The 12,310-nt window shown below is 31.2% G+C and overlaps 1 protein-coding gene across 7 annotated transcripts in view; it reads left to right on the plus strand.

The window, feature by feature from the left end:
- Positions 1-12,310, plus strand: part of ELP4 (elongator acetyltransferase complex subunit 4) — a 248,100-nt gene that overhangs the window by 111,837 nt on the left and 123,953 nt on the right. The gene's annotated exons all lie outside the window — the stretch shown is intronic.

The following is a 12,310-nucleotide window of genomic DNA, read 5'->3' on the forward strand; positions in this document are numbered from 1 at the left end:
CAGTGCAGTTTAAAGCGGTAACACTATCAGATGACTGCAAATCATCCTATCTACACCACTGATTAAATAATGATTGAGATAATAAAGTAGACTGGATGTCTGAACATAAAGCAATGTTTGAATTCTGATATTTTACAGCTGTATTTAAACCCTTGTATAACTGGAAGAGATATAGTTTAAATTTATGCTTTTTACCATGCCAGTAAAGAGACTATTTTTGAAGTAGAAATAGGAAAACATAGAGACAGAATTTGATGATGAGTATAATGTTATACAATGTGACCAAGAATTAAGACATGTCCCTCAACATACTGTCTTGTTAAAAACTGCACATCCACCTAAAATTTTCCCATTTTCCATAGGTCTCTTCCCTAGACAGTTTTGCCTAGCTATAATATACTAGCCCTATTACCAATTGAGCTATAAAAAAAACAAATTATTCCCTTCCACTTTGAAGATGACATGTGACCATGTATTTATTTTACATTTTTTTCATGTATTTATTTTCATATCAAACTATTTTAGGAGAAAATATAAAACTTAACAGTTTGCTTAAAGCAGTCATGATATAAATAGGGGATAAAACACTTGAACTCTTAAAGACTGGCAAGGAAAATCATATTTGGGCTGAGGAAAAAGAATAAGAACTAGAAGCAGTATGCTTACAAAGCTAACCAAAGGCATACCAATACACAGGACCAGGGACTGTGAGTTTATTTAAAAAGAAGTTACACAGTGACTATTTTTCTTCAGGCTAGTTGCAGACCTAAACTCTTTTCAAATGCTAACTCATTTAATCTTCATAGTAACTCTATATGGTGGCACTCTCATTGTCTCCATTTTACAGAACAAGGGACAAAAAATTCAAATGACTTTCCCAAGATCACTCAACTAGTGAAGTAACAGGATTTAGTACTAAGTAATCCCCCTCCTGTTTCCATACTCTTGACCACCATGCTATGCTGTTTATTCAATAAAAGTACTAAAATAGGACCAGAATTAAGAAACAGACTATGTACAAAGTAGGAGTCAATGATAGAAAGAGCCTGTGCTTTTGGAGGCAGATAGACCCAGTGAGTTACATGATCTTAAGTTAAGTCCTAACTTTCTCAGCTTCAGCTTCTTCATTTGTAACAATGGGGCAACGAATACCTAATTCAGAAGATTAGCAACTACATTTGCTGACTCAGTGCTAGCACATAGTAAGGCACTCCATATATGTTAGCAGTTGTCACCTTCACTATTACTACTTAAACAGACTTCAAAAATTAAGAATTTGAACAGAGATGAGGCAACCAAAAAAAAAAAAAGTTATACAACTCCATCAAAGCAATAGAAATCTTCAGCTTTTTGCTTCTTTTTATTAAAGGCACCAATAAGGCCTTCTCACAGGTTAGACCTGAGATAGACTAGGAGATATGCATAAAGTCAGATGACCATCTAAATCTTAGTGGCATCACCATGTTGTGACATGGCTCTTTAACATCACACATCAACTTCCTCTCCACTATGACCAGTGCCATCCGTGCTAGAATCTTTAGTCAAGCTTTAAATAGTGATTAAATGACTAAAGGTAATTTAGCTTATTCATTCATTCAATAAATATTTATTGCAGGCACTGTTTAAGGCAACCATGGAGATATAGTAGTGAACAACACAAGCAAGGTCCCTATCCTTGTGGAGCATTTCAGCAATGTAATAGGATGTGTGGATGGAGCAGAAAATTAGTATATGTAGGAACTTGCATGCTTCAGCTTGGAATTTGATACTACCAGAGACAGTGGTCTCTGGCGGGAAATAAAAATGTAGTTTGATGTCCTTGGAAAGTTTGTCATATAATTAGACATCTATTGATAAAAGAATTGTGATACCTTTATTTGAATATGTTTTATAAAGTAACACTAGATTAAAGATATATAAAACATCTATCTCTTAGATTGGTAAAACAGCCAATCAGTGTTCTTACTTTAGTTATTAGCATTTTGTCAGACTTGTACAGTAATGATTAGTTACCCTTTATTGTACTTTGGCATGCTTCCCATGTTTAATTTCACTGTAAAGAAGGAACACATAGTTAAGGAAATTGCAAAGAGGGAGAAAAGTTGAAATAGGGAAAGTAATGACATAGATTCAAAACTGACTTAACATATTGTTATTATAAGATTTTGCAAGTGGGATAAAAAAAAGAATAATTTTGAAATTTGCATTTTAAATATTTGTGTTCATCCTCACAACTTTGAAGTTGAAATTTTTTATTTCCTCTGGGTTAAAGATTATTTCCGTAACAGTGCAAAAAAAATGACAAATGTATGTTGAAACAAATATGTAAAAATAAATTCTAAAAATCTGTTCCGAAAACACTAAAACTATTCATCAAAATATATTATGAATGTCTTTAAAAATGATAGTCCTAAACAATTTTCCCTATGAAGTAGTAGTATTACCCATATTGTCTCTTTCTATAGTATAGTTTTAGTATCTACCCAGAGACATTGTACTGAAAATGTGTGTGAAAATGGCCAAGTTAAATACAGACTTTGTTACATGCAGAACTGTAAAGTGTCATTAGAAGGAGCAGAAGTACCCCTATATTCCAGCATTACTCAGTTCCCAGATCCCTGCTGTGTAGTTGTTCCACTCGCCAAGAAGCCTGTTAAAGAGCCCCCAAGAGCATGTGTACAGCCCTCCATGTTAATAGTTAATTGGTGAGGATAGCAAGATGAGAGGACAGCCGAACATGTGGTCTCTCAGACTCAAGCAGTAGACAGACCTTTAGTTATAATAACAGCAGCTGCTCACATTCTCACAACTCAACTGTTCAAAACTCTGTTGTGGAGTGAAGGTTGTCGTGGATTGAAAAAACAGGAAAGATCGCATTTAAGAAAAATAACAATAAGCCCTACCTTAAAACTCCTATTACATATTTTCTTAAGTATGACAATATTATTCAACTTTTTAAAACTTAAGTATAAGTTTCCATATTAAATTTTGTATTTTAGCTACAATTGAACATTCTGCTGCTTTTTTCACAGTTACTGTTAGAAACAAATGTTTGTATACCCTTTGAACCTTGTTTTTTTGCAAAGTGATAACTTTGAAACTGTTACAATAGGACACTGCTTGATTTCCATATCTACAAAGATAAGAAGCTTTATTATTATTTTTTTTTTGGTCTTAAGTTTGAACTGCTTACTGTTAGTGAAATTTGTCATTCACCTCCATATTATACAAACATTTTGTGCTTTTTAAATTAATTTTTTATTTTCAATTTCTAGTGACAGTTGTGTGCTCAGACAAAATGGTGACTGATAACATTTAGTCTTTTTGGAAATAAAAACTTACTTTCATGCCTTATTAAGATTTTTTCGGCAAGGTGAAAGAAAAATAATTTTCCCCAAACTTACACGTTTTATTTATGCAATCTGTGACAGGTTGTTCTTGATTTGTATTTTCTATTGATTAAAAGTACTTATACCTGAAACTACATGTCAGGAAATATTGAAGAACTTAGAATTGTGATTAAAATAGGGAAGATTATTTTTCTATGACTTTGTCACAGCTTTCCTTTCAGAAAGAAAATTTTTTATTATTGCTAACTTATTAAAACTGTTGTAATCTACACTTTTAAGGACTTTTTAAATATAAACAACAACCTAGTAAATATCTCAACTATAATAACATAGAAATGAAAATTTATTTGACATTATTAATGATAAATATGAAATACCATTTTCTCATTCTAGCATAGTTCTAATTATTGGCAGCATTTAATGTATCTGTTAACAGAACCTTAGTTGGTAAACTGTTTAAACTTTCTTTTATTCAGAACAGATCTCAGACTTATAACTGGCCTGTGACATAATTTGATTGGTCATCACTGACACTGGGTTAGTTAAAAGCCTTATTCAGTTATATAACCAATGTTTTCCAACAATTTTTCCCCCAGCTATATCATTGAAGAAAATTATCACCAGTGTGTTAACTTATACCAAAAAAAATTCGGTTTCTGAAGAAAAGCAGAAAAAAAGGCCTTGTATAATGTTTCTTGGAAATTGAATAATGTTTTATTTAATATGGTATTTTAATTGATGTATTTGCAAATTCATCTCCTTTAATATTAATGTATTAAAGCTCTGAACCCACTGAAGTGAGTTATACAGTAAGTTTCGATGTAGAGAAATCAAGAACAACCTTTTCTCATCCATAAGCTTTTGTGTTCATGCTGAGTATTTTAGGCTGAATTCTTAAGTCAAGCAAGGGACTGTTTTAGAACTACTAACATGGGATTATGAAACGTGGACTCCATTGGCCCTGTGGATTTCTCTCAGTGTGAAATCTTTTATTCTTGAACAGAACTAAGAATAATTGCATGGTGGAAGGACAACAAACTTTTTTGAGTTTACAACTATGAAATTTGGGGAAATATTTTTAATGTAATTGTTGATATGAGCATGATTAAAAGAAAACAATACCACCTTCTATCATATAACTTCAAATTAAATGGTCTTTTTAAGTGTACTTTATTAAGGAGAATGTTATTTTTAGAAAATAGTCTTTTTAAATGCACCTTATTAAGAAGAATATTTAATGACAAAAATCACAGGTTTAATCTCTTCATTGTAGCTATCAATTACTAACAGATAAAGTAAGATATTCTGGCTATTTTTCATGAATTCCTTAATCAAGATAGTCCCAACTGAGAATCTGCCTTTAATTTTTCTAGATCTTCTCAACTACTCTAAAGTATATTATAAGAAATTAATATTTTTAATTGTTTAAAAATAAGCAATTTTTTAAATGAACTGAATCACATTAAACCCTCTTTAATTTTACACCATACTTTGTCAAATTCAGTCTTTGAAAATTTAGTAACTTTGTATGAGTCTGGTGAATTGTGAACAAATTCTGTTTTTCCTTACAAAAATTAATAATAGAATTATATTTCAACTCTGCTACTGCATGCTTGGGTCTGTAAGTTCTTACAGCTCTAGTTTTTCTCTTTTTCTGTTTCATATTACACATGCTGTTACCTGATTAATTTTTTAAGTCAAATCTTAGCTTGTATGCATTATACATGTATATTCAATTTACTTTCTTGGTCAAGGATGTTTGTAACTGTTTTTACATAAATACACTCCAAATTATAACTTTGTCTGTATAGAGCATTAGTAACAGTATATGTACCATTTTATATTAGTATATCTGTGTGTGTTAAATAAGGGCAGGATATTTCAAATTGTCCATAATGTAAATGTGCATCTTTAAAAGAAAGAATTACCATTTAGAAGCTTTTTTGTTATACTTAATCTAACCAAAGCATGTTTACTAAGCTATAAAAACAAAAATAAATTTTGTTTTAAATATTTTTTGTTCTCTCTAAAATAACTTTGTGATGTTATAGTTTATATTGTGATTGATACTGTAGTTCCTTGTAGTGATGGTGATTGTTAAAGGACTATTAGAACCAGCATTTTTAAATGTAACAATGATAGAAATAGTGAAACATCTCATCACAGTATGGAAATTGAGTCATCTGTTTGGGCATATGGAATCTTTGACTGCTGGACTGCATAGTCTTTATAATGCCCAGTGTCCAGGCATGGACACAACTGTTTTGGGAGCAGAAGCAGGAAGGGACCTGTGTGTTCAGTCCACTTGAACATGGTAGAAGAAAAATGGGGGAAAGTCCTTTAATATTATTTTTTTATAGACTATTTTCTACTACATCACTTTCTGTGTACAGAAAAGTACAACTTTATTTAATTCTGCGCTTAGTTTACATATAAAATTACTAAATTTTCATCTTTGGTGTTATAAGCTTTCTTAAAAATACTTGTGAGAAAATGTAAGTTTTGAATTATTCCTATTTATATAGTTGGATGCATACCTTCCCTTAAGGAAAGATTACTGTCTTCAAAAGAGGGTGATATTTATTTCTTAATGACACAAACGTGCTTGTAACTAATTATAATTTAAAGCCATTTAAGTACTAGGTCATATATTATATATCATATCCTAATGTTATGTTTTATCCCTTTGCTATTAATTACATTATTATTATTAATATATAAAGAGTTTCTGTTTCTTTAATAAGGTTTTCACACCCTATGTAGTTAATCTTTAATGTTGGGGAGGATGGGGAGAGATTAAATTAGCCTTGTAACCCCTTTCTCTTCCAGGCTGATGATGGAAAATAAAAGCTCTTAGCCACAAAGTGTAACACTTAGAATTAATATTTAATTAGACTAGCAAATTGTACAGTGTGGCTGAAAGCTTCCAAAGAGTTGTTAGTGCCACAATTGACCTACAGGTTTAATAATAACTCACTTCTAGAAGCAAGTGCCAGTTCAGCATAGAAGAACCACTATAAGAAAGTCCTGAGAGATTAAAATCAGCAAACCAAATGGCAGGCAGGGATTCCTGGGATGGAGCCTTCTGGAAAGCTGGGAGCTGGAATAGCTTTTAAGCCAGGATTCAGATGAGAACAGTGGGTGAAAAAGCTGATCCCTCCTGTTCTGGGAGCTTCTGGTTGTAGGCCAAAATCTTAGAACAGATTTGTACTAAATGTTTCTGCTGCAGCTATTAACTTACATTGAAAATCAATATTGAATACTTTTTCTGTAAAATTTAACAATTTTTTTTGTGTAAACATTAGTTCTTAATTTCTTACATATTAGTACATAATATCTGTAAACTCAGATCATTAGATTATCAGATAGGTTTGGCGCTGTACATCTATGCTGTTTTGCTGTGACATGCTGTTTCCTTGTTCCCTGTATAGTTGATTTATATGGTTCATTTCTATATTATTTCATTACGGGGCATTATGCAGAGCCTGAAAAAGAGATTATGAAGTCTGTTGCCCACGACATTATTTTCTTCAAGAAGGTGTATATATCTAGCAACCAAATGTATCCTTAATTTTTAAAGGCCTTAAATTATAAAAGCAATTCTATACTTGCTTATGCTTATACAATTAAATTACAAAATAAATAATTAGACCTCCTGGTGAAACACTGGATCCTTATATCTCTGCAAAATTAATATGGTGAAAAATAGGATACCATGAGTTTGAAATTGTGCGAACACAGAACAGCCAAATGAAGGAGGAACACCTTACATAATTTATTGGTTATACCTTAAATAATTAAAGAAAAGCTAGTCATTAGTTAAAAATTAAAGCAGGTGAGAACCTTGCCAGCAGAGGGAGTAGTCCTGTCTTCTGTCAGGTTCCCATCATTTTCCCACCTGCCTCAGCTTTTTTCCCAGCCAGTCTCCCATCTGGACCTGGCTCTGTCAGCCTGTTTCTGATGACAGGCTATAATTTTATACTCAATATGGGATTATTCTAAGCTGATTTTAAACTTTAGTATCTTTAACCTACCACTGCATCAGAAACATCAGCTGGATTCTCTGTTTAGTATTTAGTTATTAGCAATTGTTATTCCAGGCAGGGTGTGAGCTTTGGACATCTGTGAATTGCATTTTAAGGATTTCAAGTATAAAGTAGTAAGCAACAAATTTCTGATTTAAGAAGTTACCCTAAAACATTTTTAAGCAAACGATACAAATTTCTTTATGAATGATTCCTATAAAATAAAACCAGATGACATATAATGTATGAAAGATACCTAAAATTAATTTTGAATATAATGACATTATTCTGATCATTCATTACAGTATTTTGTTTACTCCACTTATAAGAGTTTCCAGAATATGTAAGTTTTTAAAAATATTTTATAGAATAACCTACTGAAAAAGAAAGCTTATATAAATAAATGTTCTGCAAACAGTGTAGTATTTGAAGCCAGTGTAAATGTAAATAATATTTCTGAAAATAATGTCATGTGTTCTAAAGAAAACTTGCTTCAATTTAAGGAACCAACATTTTCATGCAAACATTTAGAGTACTTGGTTAGATAGAAATCACAAAACTGTGTGGCTCCTTGCTTAATCTTAGTACAATTTAGCAATTTCTTTTGCCTTTGAGATTACATTTATTTACCATTAGCACTTTTGTTGAATATGTTTTAAGCATTAGAAAAAGGAACTAAAATATGTTTGTTTTATGATTTCCCTACATGAATATCAGTAGGATATATTAATGCACCCAAGGGAGTATTGCAGTCAGAATTTTTTTTAATTTACAAAAGTTCCTTTGTATTTTAAAGTTAATTGTGTGTGACTTAGAATAAAGTTCAGTATTAAATCTGGGAAGATTTAATCTAATAGCTTCATTAAGTATTGACATTATTAATATTATTATGAACATTTATTATTTTATGTGATAAAATTGTATTCTTTCTTAAACTCAAAATACTTATAAACAGAATTATCTTCTCTACTATCAAATATTTTTAAATAAAATAAAAATCCAGTCTACAGAAGTAATGGGCAACTCTGGGGAAGGTAAGGGAAGGTTTGTAAGAAGTTATAAACAGTATAAATAATTCTTACTCCTAGTTTCTATAGAATGAAGAACTTAATAAACAGAGAAAATAAAATACCTCATTAAAGACCCCTAGATTTATCTCTTTTCTAAGTTTATATTTTTACTACATGTTAAAGAAATATTGTAAATTTTAGTGTTGTGTTTCTATACATATCATACCATAACTTGAGCTGTTGAGTAGCATATCTGCTTTTTTTTGTCAGGATTCCCTCCCTCTCCCCCACCCCCACACACATCATGTCATGTATAGGGTCAAACATTAAGTAACTTAAATATTTATTTAACGTAATAACGTTTTTGTGCTGTTGTACTACCAAATCTGATATGTGTGCCTTACTCAAATGGGAACTCCACCCTTCATGTTGTGTGTTCTTTTTCTTAATTTTAATAACCCAAGAATATCTTCTTGTTTAAGGCATTGTATAAACGCTTTATATCATTAGTTTATTCCTTTCAAGCTTCTTTATAATTAAGTGATTGGTTAGTTACTTTTTAATTCTCCTACTAAAATCTTTCCTGGAAGTATATTTTGTATTGGTACAAACTATATCCTTTATATTGTCGAGGTAATTAGGTCAAAGAAAGTAAGAAAATATTCAGGGTTTGAGGTATTCTAATTGTTACTTGGTTACTCGAAATCTGTATCTCAACTTTTTATTAGAAAATGGAGGGAGCTTTATATGACAGTAGTTATATTTTTATCTCTTAAAAAAAGTTCATAGTTTTGTCCTTATTAGCCAAAAATTAATGAGCATTAAATTAATCTTCCTTTATTTAAAATCTATTTAATGGATTGTCAAATCCTAGTAAAAATGGGTTACCATTCTATAAAAGCAAACAAGAAACATTCTATAAAACCAAAGAACAATCAAAACAAAAACTCTGAAGATTTTTGTGAAGCTGAAATTGGAATAGGAAAGTAGTTAACCACTCAACCTGATTTGCTTTTTTAATTTGCAGTAGCATTTGACATAATTTAAACTTAAATAATTAATTAATAAATTATGCTGCAACAGAAAGTTTTAAGAACCTTTTATGTAAGTTAGTACAATGCAATTCGAGACTGCCAGAAAACTCTGAAAACTCCTGGACACTGGCTCTCTTCTCTTCTGGCTTCCCTCCTAGTCATGTCTTGGCCGCTATCCAGAACTGACAACTTTCACCCAAGAGTGAAGGGAGATTTGTCTCTTATAAGAAGGATTTTTGAGCCATCCTAGATTTTCACATCCAGATGGGCCAGGAGGAGGGATGGCAGTTATCATTGTACATACTTGGGTGATGTCAATGTGCCATGCACGCATTATATCCATCATTTTACTCATATTGGTGAATCCTGAATGTCCTTACTTAAAAGTTTCTTATTAGAAATATAATATATCAATTTCAAAATTAACAAAAAAATTATTCAAAATTTATGTCTAAGTAATTGATGCACAAATACCTTTTCTTCTCCATTTCCCACTACATATACTGTACACCAAAGAAGTTTTGCATCTTGGCTAGTAACATAAAAACACAATCTGTTAAGATGAGAATATGGGAGTTCCAGTTTCAGGGCTTCTGCTCAGATCATTATACTAAACCTGTGGGTTATGTTCTAACAACTTACTGTCCATAGTTTATTCTCCTGAAGTGAATTGTGGATATTGTGCTTTTAAGGATTTTTTAAAGCTGTTTATTTTATAGTCTCAAGTAAAGTCACCTACCTTTATTAAAAGACCATTTAGTATTAATGTTATGATTTGAAAGACCTTTTGACGAGTGGCTTTAAGATAGAATTATATCAATACATCATATTCCCTATGAATCTTGGAGATACATAAGTAATCTATAACAGTATTTTAACTTTTTAAAAAACATGTACTTTTACATGTCTAAATATCTTCTATGCTCCTACAAATAACCAGAAGACTGAATAAGTTTATAATTAAGGTAAAAATTATCTCAGTCAGAAACTTAGATACTACTTTAAAATAATTCCAGTGCTTTTTATTCTGTAGATATTTTTCAGATATCTCTATAACTTTCACAATTAATCTGGTCTGCCACATTACATAAGCTATTTCACAAAACTGTGCAGAAAGTGGTAAGGTCACTATTTAATATAATTCATTTTATGGTAATGATTAAAGGTTTATTCATGTTCTAATAACTTATGAAAGCTTTTAAAATAAAATATAATTTGTAGTTAATAACTATGGTATAAAACTTGGAACTTAGAAATAAAATAAATGAAATATATGGTTGAGTTTCTGAAATTTTTAAATCTAGGCTGTACACATCTTTTATATTTCGAATTTATTAGCTTTCCTCTGCAAAATGGATAAATGATTTTTTAGCTTCCCACAAATTACCTTTAAAAGACCTATAATGTTGACAAATATTACAGGGTAGTAAATAGTTTATTAGTAAATGTTAAGGTTAATTTAAGGAAAGAAACCCTCTTTGAAATAAACAAATGTCAGGTTGACCATTTAACTACACAGGACCTTACTTATGTACTACTAGAATGGAAGACTAATCTCATCCATAAATCTTATGGTTTCTATTATTCATATGATTAAGAAAGCCCTGGTTTATATCACTGAATTCCTAAATAGTTAAGTTCTAACAAAAATTGACTTTATCATTTTTAATTCAGATATTTATATACAAAGGCTTATTAGTCTTCTATTTATAGATAAAAGAAAATCTGACCTTGTTGGTTAAGAAATATTGTCAGTAGCCTTTATAAGTGCTTGTTCCTCTGAGGGTCCATGACAGGAGTACTCTTCAGAGTTGAGTTTATCCTAAAAATGAAATGATAAAAGCCTGCTTGTTATCTAAGATTCTTCTTAATGGGAGAACCACATGGTTATTCTTCATCTCCCACTTGTTCTCACCCTCTACAACCAACCCAGCCACACCCCACCCCCACCCCAACATTGTTCAGTACTCAGCACAATGAATCATTTTCAAGTTGACTCATTGTGAACTGTCTCCCAGCTGTTGGAATGTCTGGCAGACATTTTTGTTTGGGTGAAGAATAACTGGCTGAAGCCCAACCTGGATAAGTTTGATATAATAGTCTTTGCTAAAGAAATATTGAGAGGAAAATGTTTATGGCCTCTGAAGCCCCTGTTATTCCTGGAGTAGGACCATCCTCTGTGGCATAGAACTGAAAATAAGGAATCAATCTGGATTATTTTCTCATCATTGAATGAAAAATTGCCTTAGAAAAAAATAGGGATTTCCAAATTACATTTGTTTTCTACACTTGGTACCCATGTTATTGAAAGTATTAAAGACAATTAAGGGTAGCTTTTAACTGGCTCCTTTTAAGAGCACTGATTCAAAGGCTGAAACATTCTTTATACACACATTTCTACTCACAGATGGGTTTCAAGTACTGCTCTAGATGTGAGTTAACTCATCATTTAAGCATAATGTTTAGTGACAGAGGCTACTGTGTGAGTCAGGTAACATTAACCAGTCTTCTTTTATTTTTCATTTTTATGCAATCTTTACAAAAGGACTTAAAACACAGAAGAACACTAGTAAGCTCAGTAGTCAGTCACGTTTTCAGAAAATGAACATATTTGATTATATCTGGACTTCTTATAGGGTACATAGCATCTGACTGATAAATTTACATGGCTATTTTGCATTATCTGTCCTTTCTTTAAAGATTATTAAGACATTAACCAGTGTATACAATGGGAGTTTCAAAGTTATAAAATTTTATAAACAACAGTTTTTTCAACTTATCTATATTACTTTTCAATTTTATCTTTAAGAGCAAAGTTTTTTCTAAGATATAGTATATAAAACAGTTTACTGACCTACCACCCTGTCAGGGGCTAAAGGAATACTGAATTT

This window comes from Manis pentadactyla, chromosome 9, assembly GCF_030020395.1.
Source record: "Manis pentadactyla isolate mManPen7 chromosome 9, mManPen7.hap1, whole genome shotgun sequence".
In the NCBI taxonomy this organism is placed as follows: Eukaryota; Metazoa; Chordata; class Mammalia; order Pholidota; family Manidae; genus Manis; species Manis pentadactyla.